At 40.0% G+C, this 23,446-nt stretch overlaps 1 protein-coding gene across 4 annotated transcripts in view; it reads left to right on the top strand.

The window, feature by feature from the left end:
• The first annotated feature begins 128 nt into the window (after positions 1–128).
• The window catches only part of LNX2 (ligand of numb-protein X 2), a 57,790-nt gene continuing 34,472 nt past the window's right edge, over positions 129–23,446 (top strand). Inside the window, exon 1 of one of the 4 annotated variants that reach the window (XM_027677818.1) lies at positions 129–362. The gene's annotated coding sequence lies outside the window, so the exon portion shown is untranslated. Of the gene's footprint in view, positions 363–7,350; positions 7,438–7,459; positions 7,479–17,923; positions 17,949–23,446 lie in introns of those variants that run through there. The other 3 variants (XM_027677821.1, XM_027677820.1, XM_027677822.1) reach the window with 3 other exon arrangements.

Consider the following 23,446-nt stretch of genomic DNA (forward strand, 5'->3'; position numbering starts at 1 on the left):
CGCCCGGCCCCTCCTCCGCGCCGGCCCCGCCCGCGCCCCCCACCGCCCCCGGCGCCGCGCTGCCGATCAGGCGAGCGGCGGGGACACCCCGGTCCCGGGCTCCGCCGCGTCCCGCCCCGGCCCCGCTGCCATAGGCTGCGGGCAGCCCGGCCCCGCGCCCCGGGCCGTGGCCGGACTGGCGGAACGCCGCTGTCACTTGGGCCGCGCCGCTGCCCGCGGCGGGGGGCGGAGGCGGGAGCACTGGCCCGGCTCGGCCCGGCCCGGCGGAGACACGCTCCCCAAGTGCTGCTGCCCAGAGTTTGCCTCTCGTAAGGCGGGGCCGCCGCGGCTGAGGAGGAGAGCGCGGCGCGGAGCCGGCGGCGGTGAGTAACTTCCTTGTCCCGCCGCGGCGCCAGGCGGCTCAGCCCCGCTCAGCCCCCTCCGCGGCGGCTGCGCTGGGGGTCCCCGCGGGGGTGGCGGGGCCGGACTGAGCCGCTCTGAGGGGGCAACAAGTCCGGGAGAGGGGCTAGGGCCCGGGGCCGCCGCGCGGGGTTGAGGTGGGAGCTCGGGAGCTGCGTCCCCGCCCTGGAGCCCCCGTCTCGGCGGCGGGGCTCAGCCCGGCGGCGCTGCCCCTCTGCGAGGCTGAGTGGTAGGCTCGAGGGGCTGGCGACCCACCCGGGAAGCACCAGGTTCTGGGGTCCCTCGATACACCTATGCTGCTCTCTCGTGTGTCTCTACTAAAGAAGCTGCTGCTTGGAAAGGAGTCAGATTACTGCGTGCGGGGGAGGCAGAGGAACAGCTGCGATCGAACCCCTGCTGCAGGAGCGGGTTTCAGGTTGTGTGTTTTACAGCTGCGCCAGAGGAACTCGGGGCTGGCTGCGAAATGACGCTGGAGCCCGTGTGGTTGGCAGCTATTTCTAAACGTCGACTCCAGCCCTCGATGCTCTGACCTACACTCCCCGTTTATCTCCCTCATTTGTTAGCTCTTATTGCTGAAAACGTGGTTAGAAAACTTTAAACCTCGTGTCTTCTATGGTTTAACAGGGCATACTTTAAAATTATCACTGCTTTTGACGGAACGTTAGTACTTGGCCAAGTAATTGAGAAAACAGTTGCTGGAGCTGTGGTAGTGGCGGATCTAGCAGCCCCTGGTGACTTTTCTTACCGTGTTCCTAATGCATAGTGCTGATTGTTTACTTCTGTAGAAATCCACTCTTAAGTACGTCCGAGCTTCCTTTAATTCCTCTTTTAATTACATGATATTAGGGTTTGGTTTTTGTCTCTGATTGTGAAGTTAAAAAAAAATGTGTGTTAGGGATTAGCTTTGGGCTACGTTTGATAGTCTTTGGAAGTAAATGTCAAATCATAAATGCTTTTGAGCATCTGTTCAAGAGAGAAACTGTTCTGAGCTAGACTCTCATTAAATAAACACTTTGAATTACTGATTTCATTTTTTATTCCTCTACCCAATTCTTTCTGGCTTTGCAATGCTTTATTGTAAGCTGCAATCCAGCAGCAGATCAAGGAGGCTTAGAAAGAAACATCAGATGGTTTTGGTTAGTGTCCCTACCACTTGGAAAATAAACATGTTAATACCATATGCTACCCTGACTTTATTAACACAAGTTTTCTCGAAATGGAAATAAGTTATATCAATTTACTTGCTAGAACCATTAAGACTTAATGAGAGTCCTTCATAATTACTTTTTTTTCCCCTAATGATCAGCTCACTGAGTAAGGAATCCTCTTTTCTGAACACAGTACAACATAAAATTATTTTCTCCAAATTCAGCAGGCTGCAAAGAACACCATTGTGCCCAAGTAGATTTCTTTTTTAATAAAGTTTGTAATATTATTTTTTAAAGTGCTTGTACTGTTACAATTCTAAAATCTGTGGATATTGGCAAAAAAAAAACCAACATAATTTTAAGATGAGAGTTTAAGTACTGAATTTTTGAACATATTGACCTGTACCTTTGCCTTCAGTGACTTCAGCTAAAGAGAGCCCCGGGCCTTGGACTCAGGTCTGAGATTTGCAAATACAGTATGACTTCCTAACACTGGACTCAAATTTTCTGTAACCAAAAAAAAGAGCAACTATTTAGGGACAAAACTTTGCAAGAGGAATATAAGCTGGTGATTAAGTGGAAAAGTACTGTTCTCTTGGGACAGGTTAAAAAATAAGCCTACTAAAAGCTGTCGTGCCAAAAATGTTGGCTTTGACATTGCAAGCTTTGGCATTTGCTTGGAGTCTTCTTTCTTGGAAATGCTGACCACCTCAGTGAAACTTTCTTTTTTTGTAACGCTTTACGTGTACTGAACAGCCTGTCAGCCTCAATTGTGGTATATATTTATGGGCCTGTATCACTTAAAAACAGCAGAAGTGTGTTAGTTACCACTTAAAACTATACTTGAAAATATTCCAAAAGAACTCCAAAAAAATCCCCTCTTCTTTTATCCCATTTTTCTGTACTCTTAAAAAATGTTAATATAGTTGAAAGCAGCTGTGAAGAAGTTGTACGAACAATATCAAAATGAAATATGTAAAGACATGATGTGTACTAGACATTGAATTAATATAAATAATTGCCTCGGATCAGCAAGATGCTGCTTGTTTAAGGAGCTGTTAGACATTAGGAATTGTAACTAATAAGAGAACAGCATTCATTCAGTGTTAAAATGCTCCCTGGTGTAAAAGGCACCAGAGGAAGCTGGTTGCCTATTTGATATGGCAGTGGCTTGCCTCTGATATTTGAAAATTCTTTGTTGATTTGCTATGCAGAAGCATTTTAATGTGACACCATTGTATTGCATGCTGCTTAATTGTTTTATTAGGTCAGTGGAGTTTGTTGTTTAGAATTGTAGTGCCTTTTGAGGATGAAAATGCTTTTAAATATCAGTAAGTTATGTAATTGTTGGGTCATTCTGTCTACAGAGCAATAAAAAGTAATAATGTTGTGGTTTGTGCTTTTTGGTTTTCTTGGTCCCAATTCTGTAGATGTTTGTGTTTACGTATGTTTAATTTTAAACATCCAAGTATTTCTTTTGGAATTAGTGGGTCTGTTCTTAGGCTTAATGTTAAGCCAGCATGTAAATGTTTTCAGGGTCAGGATTTATGTTCACGAAGTTTGTGGGATAAACCTGTCATATGTTTTCATACTGATTGCTCTGTATTCTGCGTGAGATAATGATGGTAGCTGACTTCTGCTTCTGAGCTGGGGACTGGTTTATCCACCAGCACGTGTGGAGGTGCCTCCAGCCCTGCCGCTGCATTACATGGCGTAGCACTGCTGTATCCGAGCTGACTTCATCCTTGCAATGTGCTTTGCAGTGCTACAGGCACCTCTTTCATTTCTGAAGTACTTTGGTGATATCAGAGATGTCAATCGTTTATGTTCTTGTAGATGCTTATTTCAGTTGATGTCATTTGTGGACTGGAACAGGGGTGAGTGTTGTGCTGAGCTGTGCATTAGATGGTGAACACAAAATCTTAAGTGTGCAGTCATTTGATACAAAGTCAGGTAATTTGTGAAAATGCAAGATTTCAAGTTGTTCTGCAATTTTCCCACCCAAATAGTGGGAACTACTTTCATTTTAAAAATGGAAACCTGGGGTAGCATAGCTTAATATTTGCAGTCTTGGTTTTGTTTCAAGTAAGCAAGTAGATGTTGCTCTGGGGTTTGGAATGTCGTTAAGAACGTCTAGAATTTTCTTGCTGTTATCACAATAAACCAGACCAAATTGGGTAAAAAAGTAATTGTTAAATTATAAATGAGTCAGATCAGTGTTATATAGAAGTCAATTTTTACCCAGGAAGAGTTGGTTTACTTTGGGATAGAGTGATGGATGTCGTGTTTTGCCTGGCTGTTCTTCCTTCGTTCCACAGAGGAATCATTGAACCATCATAGAATGGTTTGAGTAGGAAACGATCTTACAAATCATCTAGTTCCAACTCCCATGCCCTGGGCAGGGGCACCTTCCCCTAGACCAGGTTGCTCAGAGTCCCGTTTTGGAGGAGCTTGGAGGAGGTGATCTTTGAATATTAATAAGCTTTTTTGGGCCCCTCTTCCCCCCGGGGCATTATCCCACAATGCTCAAGCAAGCAGATCCCTAAAGAGGACAGAGTCTGCTCTCCTGAAGCCAAGGGTAGTGACCCTACTGTGCCCCTTCCTCATTCCCCTAAAGTTCTCAAACTCTGCCGTTCTAAGGTCACTGGAGCCAAAGCTGCTCTGGAGCTTCACATTCCCCACCAACCCCTCTTTGTTAGTGAGAACAGGGTCCAGCATAGCACCTCTTCTTGTTGGCCCATCTATCACTTGGAGAAGGAAGTGTTTTTATATTCCATTGGAGAGATGTTATGTGGTTAACCCCTGCTTGATGGGCTGTGCAGAATTTTTGTGAAGAACTCATGTTTGTAGAACAAAATGCAGTGTGATGGAGTATATCCAGTATATGAACTGATCCAGTTTTAAAATGCTGTAAATGGTAGTAATAAATAGTTCTAGATAATGAAGCAGAAGGAACTATGACTTATTTATCCTTTTTCTAGCAATAGAGCACAATGGAAAGTGGTACACGTTAAAAGAGAATCGACATGTGTCTGGGCAAAAAGGAGGAACCCAGTAGCTGCAGAAAGGCAAAGTAGGATCAGGTTTTGGATCTGGTTGCCTGGAGTGGTATAAAGCTGTCAGATATTATTCAGGAGAGTGAAGAAAACTGAGCGACAGGCTTCCTACTTCTGTATTGTACATTCTTTGCAGTGGGAGTGATTTTGGAGTGTGATATACACTGTTCCCGAGCCCCTAAAATCACAGTGCTACTGCATGTTCCCATGACCTTGTCTGAAGAGGTTGCACAAGTCTAGTGGAAGATGTCAGGATGCCAGTGTTGTGCATTCCCAGGGGCTGGCTGGTTAACAAACAATTTGAAATAAGCACAGTTTATTATTGGGTTCAAGTCAGTGTTCTTTATGTTGGCACTTTTATGACTCTTGCAGTTGTACTCATTGTGTAGATTTTTTTTTTTATTTTCTTTGCATGCAATTTTTGCTTGAACCTAAGTTCTCCACCACAGAGAACCTCTCTTAATGCAGTGTCATTTTCAAAAATTTTGGTCCCAAAAGATAAACAATATCAGTGACACAGGATTTTAAGCTCTTACCTTCCTGTGGCTTTTTTGTTCTTCAGATTGGTTCTAATCCTCGTTTCTGAGTTCATAGATAGGAAAAAAAAATCTAGTGCAGCAGAGGTTTTTGGCACAACAGAAGCAAATTGAAATTCAAGCACAGCTAATGGAGGCTGACTTGTGTACTGAAACCAGTTTGTGGGAAGCGATTTTTTCATAGTAGCAGTCTTGTGCTCGGACAAGCTGTCGTGTTCTGCCACAGGAATGTTGTGTTTGCTTTGAAGGGACGAACCCATGAGGTTTGTTTTTTTTTCTGATAAAAACAACTTTTCAGAATCCTGGTGTGTCAGGATTTTTCTGGCTATCAAGTTTTGGTTGGTATTCCTGAACAAAGTCTTAATTTAAAAAACCCAAAAAAACCAACAGCTTAGCTGGTATCAGTGAGCTACCTTTGTTGGTGCATTTTACTTTGTCGTAATGTGAATGTGCTTTTGTCTGCGTACCTCATAGTCCCCAGATGAAAGGAGCTGTGTCATACTCTTACAGCAGTAAAACAGAGCCTATAGGGGTATGCCCATGTCATCCAAATCATTCCTCTAATTGACATTACTACCTGCAAAAGTAAACAATAACTAAACCCCTGTGAGGCTCTTAAGCTAACCACATTTTTACTTCGACACAGTTGTTTTTTTCCACTGCCATCAGTAATGGCCTGTGCAGAATGGCACCATCCAAGTCCATCCTATAGCTGGATAACCTACATCTAGAGCAAGTCACATTTCAAGGAGGATGCTGGAGACATTCTTTTCTGTGTCTGCCTCATGGATGGTGCAAAGAATATCAGCAGTAGATTAAATACGTAAATATGGGCTGTTAAATTGCCTCTATGCATTTGGAGGTTAAAAGTTACAGGAAAAAAAACCAGTAAAAACTATCACCTCTTCACGCAGAAGATGATTGCTTATTATTACCTCCAAGTTCATACGTTATTTACCAATAGCCCACCCTTCTTTGTCTTCTTGCCTCTTCTTATTGGTTCTGTTCCCCTGCCCCGTATAATTTTCTCCCTTTTTTTTTTTTTTTAAATCAAATTGGTTAGCATTTGTTTATAACCGAAGTGAAATAGCTGTAAGTGAAAGCTGATCGATGCATCACAAGACCTCATAGATCCTAATGTGCTGTGTAATTGTTCTAGTTGTGTTCAGAGAGTTTGCTATAATCCCCATTCCGATTGTACAGCTCTAACTACCCTCGACACAGTATGTGTGCACCACAGCTGTCATCCAAACCCACAGTGCTCCCCTGGGCTGCCCTGACTGTGAATTGAAGTAACTTGTTTTTTAAACTTCTAAGAAAACTTTTTCAGTGAAGCTTCTTCTGGAGCAGGTTGACGAGGATTTCCTTTTGTCTGGGCTCTTTTTCCTGTTTTTATGTCTTGTTTGCTCAAGAGGGGCTTTCTCATCCATTTATTGTTACTAACAGAAGCTAATGGAGGCTCACCCAGTGAATTAGTAAAATAGTTCTGTCCTGCATTTATGTTAATTAAAAATTAGTACAAGTCAATTCCTGGACTGTTTTTGCAATTAGTGCATTGCTAATCTGTCATTGCTGCTTCTAATGAAGATTGAAGGTGTAAAAATCACAGGGTTTCCTGCCTAATATTAAACCAGTACTGAATGCCTTCAGATTTTAGATTTGCTTCTTAACTATTTTAATTCCTTTTAGATGTTAAAGGCAAAGCTAATCTCGATTATGATAAAAGTACAGATATTTTTGTGTATTTGTGGATGTCATGCATTTCTTGCAAATGTCTTAAAAAGGCATGTAAGTTAGATCTGTACGTACACATTACAAAGCTTCATAAGAATTCAGTGACAAACTCCAAATGTATTTCTTTTTGAAATCACCAGTATAAAAAGGTATCTGTCTACTTCATCTGGCAAAATAACCACTCTCCGTTCTTGTTACCTGGGGGATGGCTCAGCATGTCTGTTTGCTCTAGATACTTTTGTATTCTGTAGCTGGAAGTGACACGAGCTGAACTGGGCTTCCCCGCACGTACAACAGAAAATATACCTGTCGTCGTGTATTTATACAGTGTTGGAATGATCCTGTATAAATAATACTTATGGGTTTAGTTGTGTGAAGCATTTTTTCCCCCCTTTGAAATCCATTTTGACTGGTAGCTGCTGACATATATTGACTGTGGCTCTCCTGCTTTTTGCAGGGAAAATAACTTTGCAGTGAAGCAAAAGTGAAGGTGATTCAGTGGTGGTGAAAAGGAGAATCAGCAGCACATATTGTCTGAGCACTTGACCTGAGTTGTCTTGCCATGTAAGCAGAAAAAGAGAATCTATGGGAAAATTAACACTAAAGTGAGTGGTAGCGCAGAATTTTGGGTTACTGGAGTGTGAAATGAAACCGTTAACGGACCTTTCTTCTGCAGTAAGGGATATGTGCCATTGACTAGAGAAATGCTGTGGAAATGTAATGGTTTCCTAAGTCATATTTTGAAAAGTTTGAAAAGCTGTGAAGCCAGGAAAAGGTCAGAAGTGCTGTGCCACTGTGAAGTGGAAGATACTTAATCAAGAACTTTTGGGTACAGCTTGACGTGTTACCTCCTACAAACGATCAGAAGCATATGGATTTCACAACAGCTATCTTTTGTCTTTAAGTAAGTATCAAGTTTAGTGAAGGCAACTTAATTCACACAGTAATGTCAACTTTGTGCTGAGATTTATTTATTTTTGCATCACAGTGTCAAAGAGGAAAGAGTTCTGTTCTAGCTGCAATACTGATTTTGAGGATAAAGAAGATGTTTTGTTCTGAAGTGTTGATATAGGTGAGGCCGTGTATACCTGAAAACCTGCTAAGCAAGTTAAGTTGAAATGCAGGAGAGAAGGGACTTCACTTGAATGCACCCACGTGTGTTAGGAGCAGTTTCTATCCTTTTATACTATTTTTCAGATGATGTATCACATGCTGAGTCTTACTTAGCCATCCCTATAGCTTGACTGCAGTGGTGACTCCATGGGGTATTTTGTAGGCATGAGAGTCCTTTTGCTGGCTTCTGCTCCCAAGGAAGTCACTCAATTCACCACACCTATGATGATGTGGTTTTAGTAAAGCATCCCTTGTGGCCTTTCTTTGCTAGGGCTGCTTGTACCAGTCTGGTTAGTATTGTGCTCATCATTGATCTTACTTTAGAAATATTTTTTTATATATAAAATTAATTTCTCTATATAAAGAAGTAAAACAGCATAGAAAGGGAAAAAACAAACCCTGTACTTACTATTTTCTTTCAACAATTCTCTCTTTTTTTTTTTTTCAGACCTTAACTTAGAACTACTTCCAAATTTATCTCTGACATCTAAGCTTTTTTATTGAAGAATGAAGCAGAAATACAGTAGTAAAAGACATAGAAATCTGATCCAGTATGTTTTTACCAATTTAATTATTGTTCAGTTCTGTAGTTTTTACCTTTTTAATTGTGAAGTAACTTTATTCTTTTAGCGCTGGCAGCAGTTACAGCAGTGAGGAGCTTCAATAACGTGTTGTTAAGTAGAAGATCTGTACAGATATTAATTATCAACATTCATTATAGAAAAGTCATGAACAGTTTATGGGTTTCATTTTTATCTGAATCGCCACACCAAAAGTTTAGAACACAGTAATTGTGTGATGGAAAAACAGTAACCTTTATAAGATAAACGGAGTTATTTTCTTGATTTTCCAGCTAATGAGTAAAATATGTAAAAAGACATCAGTAAAAGACATTGAAAAACATATGATAGCAAAAGCATAGTCCACAGGCTGTTCTGTCCTCAGTTTTCTGACATAAAATAAGCCTGCTTCTCAAATTTGAAATAAAGCGGAAGCATTTAAAGATGTGGAATAACCAATCATTTAATCAGATATTATAACTGTATGAAAACATATTTAAATATTTTAAAAATTAATTTAAATATATTGATAACAGTCTTTATTAGAAAAAGTGCCTTGCTTTTACATGAATTGACAAGGATTAAGATTTTATAGTGAATTAATTACTGTTTTCTATTTGAGGGGGGGAAATATTTTCCCAAAAGATACTGCTTTTAATGCTGCCATCTTTCTTCCCAGATGTTCTCAAATACATTCTGCATTGTTTTAAAACAACTCTAATCTTTAATACGATTATCTGTGAACTTCCTTTGTTTACTAAGGGATTTTTTCAGATTATCAAATCATTTTATATACAAATCCTCCTTTTCTTGGTGCATACCGTAACTCTTGATTGCATGCCTGAGGCAATGCCCCAGATGAAAACAACTGACATCAATTATTGATGATTACTTTGTGCCCGCTGGGAGGTGAAATCAAGTCTCCGATCTCAATTCAGGATTTGTTTCAAACGGAGGGTAATGAGAGCGGGTGCAGAGGGACTCCAGAGCAGGTGCACTGGTTTGCAACATAGGCATAGGCACGATGCTTATGAGTATGTGGTATTGAGAAGAGAAAATGGTTGGAGCCAAGGTTTTCATGTGGTTTTAAAGAATTTGTTCGGTAGTTTCCTAGCACCCACACATCAAAATGAGAGTGTCTCACTGTAGTAGTATTTCGTTGCACTGAGGCATGGGATAGCACTTAACAGGAGGGGAGAGCCCCTCTGTCCCAGTTCTTCATCCCACCTAAATGTGGCTTGATCTGATTCACTCTGACTCCATCAGTCTTCATAAGCTGAAACTGTACTCCTTACTTCTCATGCATCAGTAACTGTCTTTCAGTGGGGTTTCCTAAGTGTGAGATCAAGCAACCTAACAGAAACTGGAAAACTGGAAGGCAGTGGGTAAGCTAAAACATGGCATTTCTTAATTTTGTAAATTAGCTTGCAACCTCAGTCATCATGTTTTAACATTGCTACATGTAATTTTAATTTTACTGTCTTTTTAATGCAACGGTTGCAGGAACTTCATTGTTAGTAAAATCCTTATTGCTTATGAGGTTTGGAAGGAGCTGGCAATACTGCCTGAACTACAAGACAACTTAGGGACAGGGGAATACTTTATTATCCTATAGAAGAAAATTAATCTGCTTTCTGGAGGACAAAATAATGAGTGAGGATTTGGGTCCAGCAAGGTTTCCCCCACTGCAAATTCTTTCCAATGTTGGCAGCCTCTCATGAGCCTACCTGCCTGGGTTTCCCAGCAAAACGTTCACTCTTGGGTGTTTTCTTGGTAAGCTGTCTTTAGACTTGCTAAAAAACAGAAAAAAAGAAGGGAAACATACATTTTTTTAAGAACCCAATATGGAATTTCTTGGGGTAGAGCAAGTTGTGCAGGCACATGAGCATTTCTCGTGTTTGAAATTGTCAGATTCTGTTGTACGGAGAAAGGTCAGATGTGAATACAAGAGTATGGTGTTTTCTCATCAGGACTGCTCCTCCATCCTCTGAATTCAGTTCTAACACCAAATGTCGTAGGGAGGAGTAAGCGAAAGAGGATGCATCTTCGAAGGGCAAATCAGTGCGGTGAGAGCTTCCCTGGTTGTCAAAAGCCTGAGTAAGCAGGTGGGGCTGGCAGCATGCCCTGAAGGTTAATGCGTCGGTCACGAAGCTGGAGGGGGAGGCAAAGCCCTCCCTTCTGCCGGGGTTCTCAAGAAAGATACCCTGAGAAGACTTCTGGCTCCTGCATCTCATTCCGCCTTGAGTGCAGGGAGAAAGAAATGGTAGCTAGGACTGAGAAAATGCAAGGCTAAAAAATAATTAGCCAAAAAATCAGTCTATATAGTATTGGTGGCATTTAGAACCGTGTTGGTTTCTGTGGTGGGCTCCAAGCAGCGGTGGGGCCAGTGTTTCTTTTGCAGTTGAGCTGCCTCAGCGGGCTCAGAGGCTGCTGTCCACCCTCCCAACCACCCCAGCTGCCTGCCACACTAGCTGGCGTTTTATGGTGCCTCTGAGGCTATTCCTGGATGTCAAGTCTACACTGGAGAAATACTGCCAAATTTTTTTTAGTGCTAATGCAGGAGAGGTCTAGCTGAGCACAGAGACAGTGATATTGTTAATTTTCCAGGCTGTTGCTATCTTACTCTCAGCTGTCCCTAGACAGCCTCACCATTTTATGTTTCCTCTCTAATGGTGTGAGCCAGGATGTCATAATATGCAAAACCAAATGTACCAGAAAATATAATAAATTAAAGTCGGGCTAGCAGAGTAATTGAAGAATAAACTGAATTTTAAACAACACAGGATTGTGTTATGAACTGATTGCTATGCACAAGATGCACCGGAGGAGTGTGACTTCATGTAGATTTACTATTGATGGCAGCATTTCCTAGATTGCTGCTGGTAGTAAAGAAATGAAAACGATGTGAACTTTTGAGTTAGTACCACAACATATTGCAGTGAAGGAGAAGTACCATTCTAGTTACTCTGCAAAGTAATTCCAGAAGAAAAATTTTCTCGGTGCTTTATTTATTTATTTAAGAGGTTTACATGAATTTAGCAATTCTTGAGCTTATAAAAGTCACAAAGGGAGTGCACACCTTGGCATGGAAAGAACTAAATTTTCCCTCAACTTTTAATGTAATTCTTCTGTAAGAAATTACTTAGGAAATGTAGCAGTAGAGTGAATTCCTCTGAATTCAGAAAATTGAGTTGAAGGACTTTTAGGGTCCTTAAGGAATTTTAAGGTTGTTTGCCAGTAAAGTTTTATGGCAGATAGTCTGCATATTTTTCTTTGAATAAATTTTTCTGGGTTTTATTTCATTAAAAGCAGGTAATGTACATACGTAAGACATTTTAAAAATAACCCTCTAGCCGTCATGCTGGTAGAGATGTAGGGACATGGCAGAAGAAGGTGTGGGTTTGTGAGCTACAGGTTACTTCAGCTGAGCCCTGGAAGCTGAGCATCTGTGTTCTCCTGGTCTCTTGAAATGTGAAATGAGGTAGTGCTAGTGAAAGCCACCCTGTAGATTGCTCATACAACCAGAAGCCATGGGAAAGCCTGTGGAAATGCAAGCAATCAGTAACAGGTACTTGCTAAAAGATAACAAATGTTGTTTGAGCTGCTGCAGGTTGAAGAATCTGTGTGGGTTGTATGAAAGCGGGTCCTGTGCAGAGGCTGACCTGTCGATGTTAAAGTAGTCAAACTTTATATGCAGAGAAACCTAAAAAGCACTTTGGGCAATATCTTATTTTCTAATCTTTCTAATTTTGAGAAAAAGAAGTCAGTTTTGTAAGGATGAGATTTTTGGCGACAGTGATTCAAGCTCAAGGCAAGACTCTGCCACTTCCAAAATTACATTGTGCGGTGGAAGCAAATGGAAGGGCTGTTCAGTGGTAGAAATCAAACATAAGCCTTTGGTGGCAGGAAGAACAGAAGCAGAAAAGAGCAATATTACTGCACTGAAAGAATCTAATTTTGTAGTGATAAGCAGTATGATTTGTTTAATTGAGTGCTTTTAAGTTTAAAGGTTTAAGTTGTATTTAAACATGAAATAGTATTGTCTATTTTCATTATTGTTGTAAAATTTAAATAAGGTTCTCTACCAGGAATGGTAATGAAATACTTTGATTTTTGAACTAATTTTACTAAATAGTGAAAAAAGGTAGTTCTTGTGAGATAAATACTTAAATATATACAGTAAGCTTTAGCATTATTAAACTAATTCAAAGTGCTGTTAAATCCCTTGATTTAAATTATTTCACTGTGCCATGACCTAGTGGAATTAGAAATTAACCTGGAAGATGCAATTAATAAACTACTTATATCCCCCATGTAATACTTAAAATTAATTGTTTTTCTGTATCTATTTTGATCACTTAATAACTTATCTCCTCACATCTATCCTGCATCTCCATAGAAGTGGGCTGAGGGATCACTGGGAGGCAGGACGGCCAGCTACTTCGTGTCCCTCCAGGCTGCCAGGGGAGATAGTGAGGGCCAGGTTCATAAGCTGCAAACCGCCTTGACTCTGGCTCTTCAAACTTGTGTAGCAGAGAACTTGGGAGAATACTGCTATAAAGGAAAAATAATCTTCCTAGCAATAGGGGGGTAAATAGGCAGCATTTAACCCACTTAAAAAGAAACAAGCAGTACAGGAATTCATATAAGAAGGTTTTGAAGAAGGTAGTCTTCAAGATCTGATATTTCTGCTTGCTTCCGATATTTTGTAAAAAATTCAGAGCTCTCCTGTGCTAGTGCTCCTGTTTCTTTCCCTCTGTCCTGCATCCCAGATGACTTCTGGTGAGTTACAAAGCACTATTTATATTTGAGAGCTCTCCCCAGTGGAGCACAACACTTGTAACAAGAATTTGTACGATTAAGGTTTTTTCTAGCTATGGTCAGTCTCTTTTCTAGTGCTTCTTACCTAGTTAACTTAGCACATGAAATCTATGTACTGTGGATGGGCTCTTAGTGCAGGTAAGACCACTCAAGAAACTTTGACTGCAGTTGTTAGGGAGGAGTATGATGGGTAAATGGAGTTCTTGCTGAGAGTTGTGCAGCATGATTTTCTTTCAAAATATATTTGTGGCATGGAAGAAGGTGAGAATTTCTGATAAAGTTTTTGCAATAATAAACGATAGAAACAAGTCAGTTTGTTTTGGAAGCTGCAGACAATTGAATCATGTATTACAATTTAAACAATATATTTTCTCTAACATTTAGAAGCAGAAAATCTAAGCCATTTTCACAGGGTGAATGCATCTTGGAAACATGCAGCAGTTATCATGATTAACCATAGGAAGACAGCTCCGTGTTCAATCCTGCAATAAGGTGCCTAAGAGTCCTTCGAGGAAGGTCACCAAAGGGAGTATTAACAAGGAACCCAGAGGTGCTGTAGCTGGGGCATGGGCACAGGTGGTACTTGGGACCTGCTAGTTTCTGACTTAAATGCACATGCTCACACATGAAAGCTGGAAAGACTTAAAAAAACCCGAGAAGTTTACAAAAAAATAATTAATGGCAGGTTTATGGTATTTATTCAAGAGCTCTTCCTTTCTTGTCTGGTTGGTAAGTAAACCACAGTGCACAGTGCATAAAAGTAATGGGAAGTTTCATCATTTTACAAAGATGTTTACATATCTGGTGGCATCGCTGACAGGCAGCTAGTACAGCTGGGTATGTCTGGTAATAGTCTGCTACAGACTGAGTAAATATCATAAACACGTGATGATGGGAAACCCTCAGGAGCAATAAACATGACTAGTTAATACCACTAGGTAAAGATTTTACTGTTGGATGCAAAACTGCAGAAATGTGTATTTAAATGTGTACATGGAAACGAATCACTTCAGCAAGGTACATTGTATAGTGATGCTATTGGGATCTGCACTTGATCATACAAATGGAATGCTTTCCCTGTAGTTGGTGGCAGGGACCCACTGTTATGTGAGGTCATTAATATCATTCCACAGCTACTAATAGGGGGGACAGGTGGGATGAGAGATCCTGAGGCCAGTGCACAAGGTAGCCACATCCATCCTTGTATGCCCTGCTGCTGCAGTGTTGCACTGCTGAGGATCATTTTATGGTATTTTGTTGAATCCTGTAAGGAGAGCCTTGCAGTCTGGCGATCAGCTTTGCAGTGGAGACTTTAATGCTTGAAGAATCTCTTCAGTGTGTCATTTTAAATTATGTATGCCCCAAAGCAAGTATAAATCGTAGAATACCAGGTTGGGAGGGACCTCAAGAATCATCTGGTCCAACCTTTCTTGGCAAAAGTACAACTAGTTAAGATGGTCCAGCACCCTGTCCAGATGAATCTTCCAGTGGCTGATTGTGCCTCTTATGTCCAGTTGGAATCTCCAAAAGGTGACTTGTATGCCTTGTCTTTTCCATGTGTCTCCTTGTGAAATAGAGTTTCCAGCTTCTTTGTAGCCACTCTTTAAATACTGGAACATGGTGATAAGGTCTCCCCTAAGCCTTCTTTTCTCAAGGCTGAACAAACCCAGTTCTCTCAGCCTCTCATATGGCAGGCTTTTCACTCCTTTGATCATCTTTCCCGTCTCTGGACCCTCTCCAGCCTCTTCACATCTTTTTGGGATGCTTCTAGTGTGTCCATTAGATAAGGAGATGAACAGCTCATAAATTCAGATGTTGCTTTGTTTCATGTTCAGTGAAATAGACTATGATGGTTGTAGTGCTGCAACACAAAGGCATTTTGAGTTTCATGAATGCAAGAAGGAATAATAATTCAATTGAGCTTTATCCCTGAAAAGTCCAATGAAAAAAAACAAGGAAGAGCCTTTCATATATTTTGTTATGTTGTTTTCCTACTTTGGTAAGAGCTGCTTCTCTTCAGCCTTGATAAAGGATGTAGCAGCTGAAAAGAAGCTTTCCTCATGTGAAGAAAAAAGGTGAGAAGTTGCAAAATGAGTTTAGAAGATAGTCAACAGAAGTATTTCATAGGACTTACAGAGGATCCCTTTTTATGAAAGTGGGAGAACTACAGATATAAACAAAGTCCATATATGAGGCAATAGTTTGTTTGAAGTGGCATACTACTAAAATGTTGGCGTTTTTTCCTTCCAGCTCTTCCACATTTCTGAAGAGGGCATGGAAAAAGAGGAGTTCATAAAGGTTAAGACCTTTATGATTGTCAGTGACTTTGAGGTTCTTGGGTAAAGGCATTAAATATGTGGAGTATACAGTGGCTGTATCATGGCCAGTATGTTGTTCTGTCACACCGTACAAAGTTAAAATGTCATGAGGTCAAAATATGTTTCCTCATATTTATGCACAACATAGAACAGCACAATTGCTCAGCTAAATAAACAGGACATTTTCCATTATAAGGTGCCATTACCTTTGTGCGTTCTTGTCATTTATGAAATCAGCAGGTGGCTAATTAAATTGCTCCTTTGGACTCTTCTGGAGGCTGTGTATTAATTATATTTTAGTGGTGGTATGCACATTTGTCAACTTTTTAATGAGAGTAAAAGTTGTTTACCTCTTCCTTCAGAAATACATTTTTGGGTTTGGTGTTTGGGTTTTTTTGAGGTTAGTATGATAAGAGGTTTTGTGGTAGGTTCTCTTTCCCATAAAATCTCATTATTCAGCTGATCATTGCAACCATGTAGCATGTTTAGTTGAAATGAAATCTTAAAATGTTAAATTTCCTGTTGCAAAGTGCTACTAAAACTGTAGTCTGTGTGTTAAACCCAATGTTGTTGAAGGGAATAGGTTGATCACTCAGGAAGAGAACATTTTTCCTTTAGCCACTCAGGTCTTTTGAAGACATGGCTCCTGAAGGTATTTTTGGGGCTCACATAGTGAGTTCTGGTTCAGCCTGTTGGCTGCCCTCCTCTGCTTTCGTAGTAGTAGAAACAGTACTGGTGTTTGGGATTTCGGAGGGAGCCATGTGACAGCAGGGCTGGTCTGGGGGGCAGCTTTCATGTGCCAGAGTAAGGGCTCTGTTTACACCCCCTTCCTTTGCTGTGTGACGTTTCACATGCTGTTCATACAGCTAAGATCCTCATGTTAAAAATTTTGGTATCTTAGCAAATGCCATTTCTAGCCATGACTTCATTTTAGTTTCATTTAGTTTTATTCACATGTATGCTAAAGGCAGCCCACGTAGGTGTAGTATTGGTGTGCTGACAGAGGAATGCTGTAGCCAAGATAGGTTTATATTGGTTCTCTATCTGAAATGGTGTATTGCAGGTAAATGTGAAAACCCAAAGAAAATACCCCTAACCTGGCGTAAATATCATTGACATTGTCGTTTTAGTGCCGTTGGAAATGTCTCTAGCAGAGGTGAAAAATTTCCAAGTGTTCTCTGTTTTTGAGATACCATCACAGGTTTTATCTAGTGGGAAGGAGCAGAATGGACCTCACTTCTGAATGGACAATTTATTTAACTGCTCTGGTGGTCTCCCCAGGGGTGATGTCTCTTCTAGGCCATGCAGCTCTTCTATGAACTAGAAGGACATCAGTCCTCTTCATTATACTTTTTATCCAAGTATGTTTGTTTAAGACCATGCCAAGCCAAGAAAGTCAAGAAAAACAGATTTCTTTTTCGTATGGGTGATTTACTTTGCAGTCATATTTTCTCAAGTGGAGAGTGGTATAAAGACCACCATGGCATCTTCTGAAGCATCCACTGAGACTTCAAACTGAAGCCCTCACCACTGGAGCGTACTTGTCTACTGCTGATTTACTGTGGTGTTTGTAAATTTAGGTTGGTTTTTTTTCAGCCACTTCATGGAACTAAGTGAAGGGAGAGGATGGTCTCAGGAGGGATATGGTGGTTATCACATTTCGGTGGCTGTAGATGCTCCTGTATATCATTTGTATTATGTCAAATATAAGGGGAAAATAATACTAAAGTATTCAATTTGCAAGTGGTGTTATTGAAATCCAGTATACTGAACTTTATAAAAGCTGCTGTGAAAGATAGTAGTTTGTAGTTTGTGAGTCTGCAAATACGCGGTGTATCTAGTATTCAAAAAGCCAGGATCTTAGTTAATTTGAAAGAAAAACAATACTCTTTTTTCTCCTTCCTTTTTAATTGACAAAGTAGAGCAATTTCAGGATGTAAAACTGACTTTCTTTACTGAATACGGCTGCAGTATTGAGATACTGAATTATAAAACTATACAGAAATTGAGATTTCTTTTCAGAAAGTATGTGCAGTTTTGAGAACAGTTTCAAGATTTCACTTTCATTTCCTTTTTTCAAAAAACTAGAATTTTCTTAAATAGAGGAGTGGAAGAAAGAAAAAGAATGTTATATAATCCAATTTGTTGTTTTTCTTGCAAACATTGTGTTCCTTTACATAATATTTATAGCATACAGCACATGGAGAGCACCACTTGAAACCTCCTGTATGTGTTGTGAAGCCATGATATGCATGGAGTTACTGTAAGTATTCCTGCGTGTGTGATGCCCACGCACACTCGCCGGGTGTGCTTACGAAACTGTGATGTGCGAAATGTAGTAGCAGTGTTTCATTATGCATTCACCAGGAATTGCTGGTGACATTTTAGCCTGCAGTTAATTTTAATATTAGGTTTAGGATTTGAAAAGAACGCAGTGTAAGAGAGCGCTTGCAGATCCTTTACCCTGGCTTCTGCCCTGGCTAGTGTTTCCTGAGCCACAGCTATTAAGACTTCACTCATGTTCGTGTGAGGTTAGGTGATTAATTTACTGCTTTAAGTAAATCAAACCCCAAGAGCTGCTTGGTGATTATGAGAGGAACTGGTTCTGTTTTAATTACCCACTGGTGAATTAATTTGTGTATACCAACATACCAGCAACCTTTTTCCTTGAAGTTCTCTGTGATGTGATATCCCCTCCTCCAGGAGGCCAACAGTATATTCTTTTCCTTTATGCTGGGCAGGTATTCTGTGCTCCCTTCTCACCTCTACAGGGATGGAAGGGTAAGAAATGTAGACCAAAAAGGTGAGGAAGAGAAGGAGCTGTCATGGTCTGTGTTGCAGGTTTTGTAATAGAACCTGGGTGCTGGCTGCCAAGGAATTGTACCAGGGTGTTTCCAGGGCTCTGCTCAGCATTTTAAGGCTTCTCCTCTTGAGAGTCTGGGCGCTGGGTGCTTAACTGCAGGTTAGATCTTGTGATGAGAATTACAAACAAGAAATGAAGGGATTGCTTTTGATTTGGCTTGTTTCAATTGCATAGGCTATTAAAACATGAAGTGTAAAGTGAGTCTCTTAAATTAGCTGGTTTGTGCTTTTGTTTAATTTTTTTTTTTTAAATTTCTCTTTTGGAGCATTTTTCCTAAATTATATGTTGTTTTTAGCAGGCTGAATACAAAGGCTCTTTATGGTGATTTGCATGAATGTGTGTGAATTTTTAAAGATTAAAAAAATATATCTTTGTGTGGTTGTAAAAATTCAAGTTTAAAAACACCATTTCATGAATTACATGAGATATCTTACATAGTATCCTTGTAGTCAGAAGGTGAGAAAGAAGTAGTGAAATAAGATGCAACATTTATGCAGATACAAGCAGAGGTCAGCATATGTTCTGGCTGAAATTAAACCAGTGTCCTCCTTTCTCGCAGCTATTTGTATTATTTATAATTGCATGAGATGTGTGTTGAGAGGGTGGCTGGGAAATAAGCTCTTAAATACGAAAGCTCTTTGGTCTCCTAGGATACGTGTGGAGTAGTGTTTGTACAGTTATCCATAAGGTTTTCCAATGGGCATCCTAGAAACCTTGGTAAACTTCCAGGTAGCCTTCATAACCACCTTGCAAAAAAAGGTTGCCTTGCTTTGCTGGGTGCTATGCAGCACATGCAAACCTTAAGTAACATAAGTCCTTTGATTAAGATTTTTTTTTAAATCAGAAGGGGATGATATACTCCTGAAAAACAGAATGAGAAACTGAAGATCATTCAGACTTTTATTCCTTCTTTATTTATTAAATCTATTTGCTTTCAGGGCTTGTTGGTGTGTAGGTATTTTGAAATAACTGCACTTAATATTTTAAGCTGGAAATGTTTATCCCAAAGAGTATTTCACATTCTGCTGTTTTTCCAGGATTTGAGGAGGGGAAGGAGAGAGGAAAAAAAATGGGAGAGCAAGTGAGGCATCAGGTCTGGCCGTTAGGAGGTTTTTTAGTTGAAGATTTGAAATTGTTGGTGAGGTTCAGTGGTTCTGTTGGTGTATTTTCTTACCTTAAGCATACTGTGTATCAATGTTTACAATAATTATTTGGAATACGGTTTTATAGCTAGTTCATTGCATGCTCTGGCTCCCAGTTTTTTGCTACTGGGAATCTCTAAGCCAGAGTATCTCCTCGGTTACATTTGCAAGTCTGAAGGGAGTCTGGAGGGCAGTGGAAAACTTGGGTCTCCAGCCAGCCAGTGCCTCAGCAGATGTGCTGTTCTCCAAATCTAGCATCCAGAAAGAAAACACTTTTTATTGGATATGAGAAAGGTACAGTGATTTATTTTCATTTACTCAGTGGAAAAAAACCCAAGACTCTTTGTAAACCCTTTCTGGTTTATATTCCATTTAGTAGTAAGAATTCACTAAAGCTAAAGCAACACAACATACTCTAACAGCAAAATAAGCGTCAGTTCAGAATTTAACGTTATTGAAACCTAATGATCAATTAAACTGGTCCGTGTGGACAAGCAGTAAATCTGAGTTCATAAATTTCTAGTCTCAAAGTTTACAAAGGGAAATTATGCAAATTACTCCCTTTAGCCAAAGTATGCTATATTATTGCAGAAACCTTCTAGTGTAACTTCTCATTTCCATGGAAGGTTTTACCTTTTCCATCTTAAAATTCTTCAGCTGGGATGGCTTTTTCATGACTCCATCCTCCCTATGTCTTTTATTTATAGTCACTCAACACATAGAGGCAGCCTGGTTGCCTGGGATATTACTTGTTTCTGTGTTCTTATCCCATATGACTGATATTAAGAGACAGTGTTGCTTGTAGTTGAGTTGCTGCTTTTAAAGTAAGATGTCTCCTTTGAATGAGACTCTCATCACGTTCTTGTCTGCATTTCTGGTTTTCACATGACGTACAGGATAAAGGCTTTTAATTACCCTGTCTGTCCTCCTCTTGGTTCATTAAATTGAAATTATTAGCTTTTTAACTGTCAAAATCAGTGAAAATCAAGGCTGTTTTTTACTGCAGTATTAAACAGTTCTTTATAGAAGCATAAAAAGTTGGTTTTCTGACACAAGTGTCTGTGTCTAGCTGGAAACTGGTAACTGTAGAGCAGACTGCTTTTTGTGGGGTTGATACAGAAGGGACCCTTCTCAGGATTAAGTGTGCACTTCTTTTCTGGGTATTCCTTAGCTTTTTAGCGACTCTGCCAAGTGAAGATGACTTGTGGCATTGTCTTTAAACTCACTAAACCCTGTTCCTGTGAGCCATTAGATTGCTCTGAACTTGACGGTAAGTTTGAGCTGCTTCTTACAGGATCTGGAGTTTATGAACAGGGACTTGGCAGTTGAACTTCTGAGTAATTTCTTGAATCCCTGTTGCTGACAGGAGCAGAGAAACTTGTAAGTATGCTATTTCCAAATACTCCATTGCATGGAGCTAACCTGGCCTTACCAACACAGCTGCAACTGCTTCTGTATGAAGGGTAGGCAGGTGTCTACAGCAGCACTGGTATTTGTGTGGCATTTCTGGCATCTCGTAGTCTCTTTGCACAGCACTGCACCTTTTTTTTGTGAAAAAGAAATATATCCCATGGGAATTTGAGTCCTTATCTTGGAGACACCATAATACTTTGGGTTCATTTACACAGCTCCCAGTGCAGCAGGATTGTTGTCTCTGATGGTTTCTGGCTCTTGGACAATATGGCAATTAAAAAAAAAATGTTTATAAAGTTTGAAAAATGTTTCGTCTAAGTATCTGGCATAAAACATGTGAAAGTGTTTAGCATGGGTTGGGAGTGAAAAAAGAAGTGCAGAAATAAAAGAGGAATTGAATTTTTTATGTCTATGAACCTAACCTAACTTGTTGAGAAGTGCTTTGTTTGGGAAAATGGGTATTGTGGTTAAGGAGTACAAAGAAGATGGGTACTCCAGAGAGTGAGTTGTCTGCCTCTTAAAGACCTTTTTCCAAAAGCACTGCTAATGAAGTACTACCCTTCAAAGCAAGACTGGTATTTTAAAAGCTAGCTCTTAGGGGTTGAATGCATAGAATAAATGAGGAAGTGAAAATTGTATCATCCCCCACAGAATCTCAAATGCAAAATTTCAGCATGTTGAAAAGAGGTTGGACAGAGAGGAGGAGGAGGAAAAGGTTGGCTCCTTCCCAATGTAGCATGCCTCTGGTGGCCTCTGTTGCTGCAACCATTTTGACCATGAATACAGAAGAGTGGTGCCTAAAATTAGGAATCTGAACGGCCTACCTGCTGGGGCTCTTTAACACATTGCTCCTTTCCCACTCTCTTCCCAAAATGTGGTGAATCAGAATTGCCTAGTGACGTGAGTAAATGTCTTGTATATGTTTTGCAAATTTATGATTAAGTATCTAAGAACTGAAATGCATTTTTCTTTCATAATTCTAGACCTTTTTTTTTCAACAACTCCATTTTTGTTCGCTAGATGAGCGTAGCAGTTGGGAGCCCTGATGCCTCCCCACCCTAGCAAACTTCTGAGCTTTCCCTGTTTGCTTGTAGCCTTCTGTGAGGACTTAACTCTCTTCTATTGAGCAATTTTATTCTAGTTTCTTTCTTGATTTATAGTTCTTAACATATATTATCTGTTATATATAATTTCTGCATATGGCTACCAGTTTGATGTTTTACATTGGGGCTACCACTTTACTTGTCCTTAGTGTAATTTTTTTTTTCTTTGATTTGATTTTAATTTGTACTACTCACTTAGAAGGTAATGGTTTTCATTTGCCTGCCTTTGTTTAGGAATGTTATTTTTTCTTAAACAAAGAGAACAAGGCCATCAAGGAAAGTGGCCAGAAATGCTGTAACAGCAATTCAGCTCTCCCTCCTCCACATTATTCATTCTGCAAGGGTGAGTTAGGAGATTGCTGCTTAATATTTAGCCCCTGTCACTCATGTGAGAATACGTACCAGGACCTCTTGGCCTGCTGTGTGTGTGCTGCTGTGCATCTTTGCCAGCATTTTCACTCGAATCTTAAAGAACTGTTTTCCAACAGTGTTCCCACTGAAGTAGTTTCTTTCTGAGAGCAGTAACAGGATTCAAGGGGCACGCTGTAGCAGCCAAACTTTGCACCTCAGGCAGATAAATAGCTGCACTGTAAAAGCCTCCCTATGTAATAGGTGGTGAAATTCTATTTTTATATATATGTGTGTGTGTGTGTATATTTAACATGGAGTTAGACAAACTTATGGAGAAAGTATTTGAAATAAGCAGCTGGCAAACTTGGTTAAGGGATAGAGAAGTGTTTTAGGAAAAATATTTGATTTTTTTTTTTCCATTCAGCAAATGTTGTCTCCACTCTTTCTTGGTGACTGTGTAATTACAAGGGCTGAAGTGGAGAATGTATGATTCCTATAGTGGGACTAAAAAGCAGGCTTTACTCCGTGTTTTGTCTCTGTCAAATATGTATAACCAGACTTGATTTTACATAGTCAACTCAACATCCACTTCCCTCTCTGAATCCTGTCTGGAGGCCCCAGATCAAGCACTAGTCTACTGTGTATGTAAATATCTGTTTACATACAAAGTATTTAAATGGTTTTTATTTAAGATAATATTTGTATATTTTAAGACTACAACTTTTAGATCTAACATGTTCTTGTTATGTAAATTCTGATAATGTGTGGAGCCATACATTTTCAATATCTCTACAGAGTACATCTGTTGAGGTATGACAGGCAACATAAGCAGAAAGTCTCAATTCAAAGGTTTTATTTTCTGAGAAGCATCCTACAAAATAATATGGGG

This window comes from Neopelma chrysocephalum, unplaced genomic scaffold (assembly GCF_003984885.1).
Source record: "Neopelma chrysocephalum unplaced genomic scaffold, ASM398488v2 Primary Assembly neopelma1_43, whole genome shotgun sequence".
Lineage (NCBI taxonomy): Eukaryota > Metazoa > Chordata > Aves > Passeriformes > Pipridae > Neopelma > Neopelma chrysocephalum.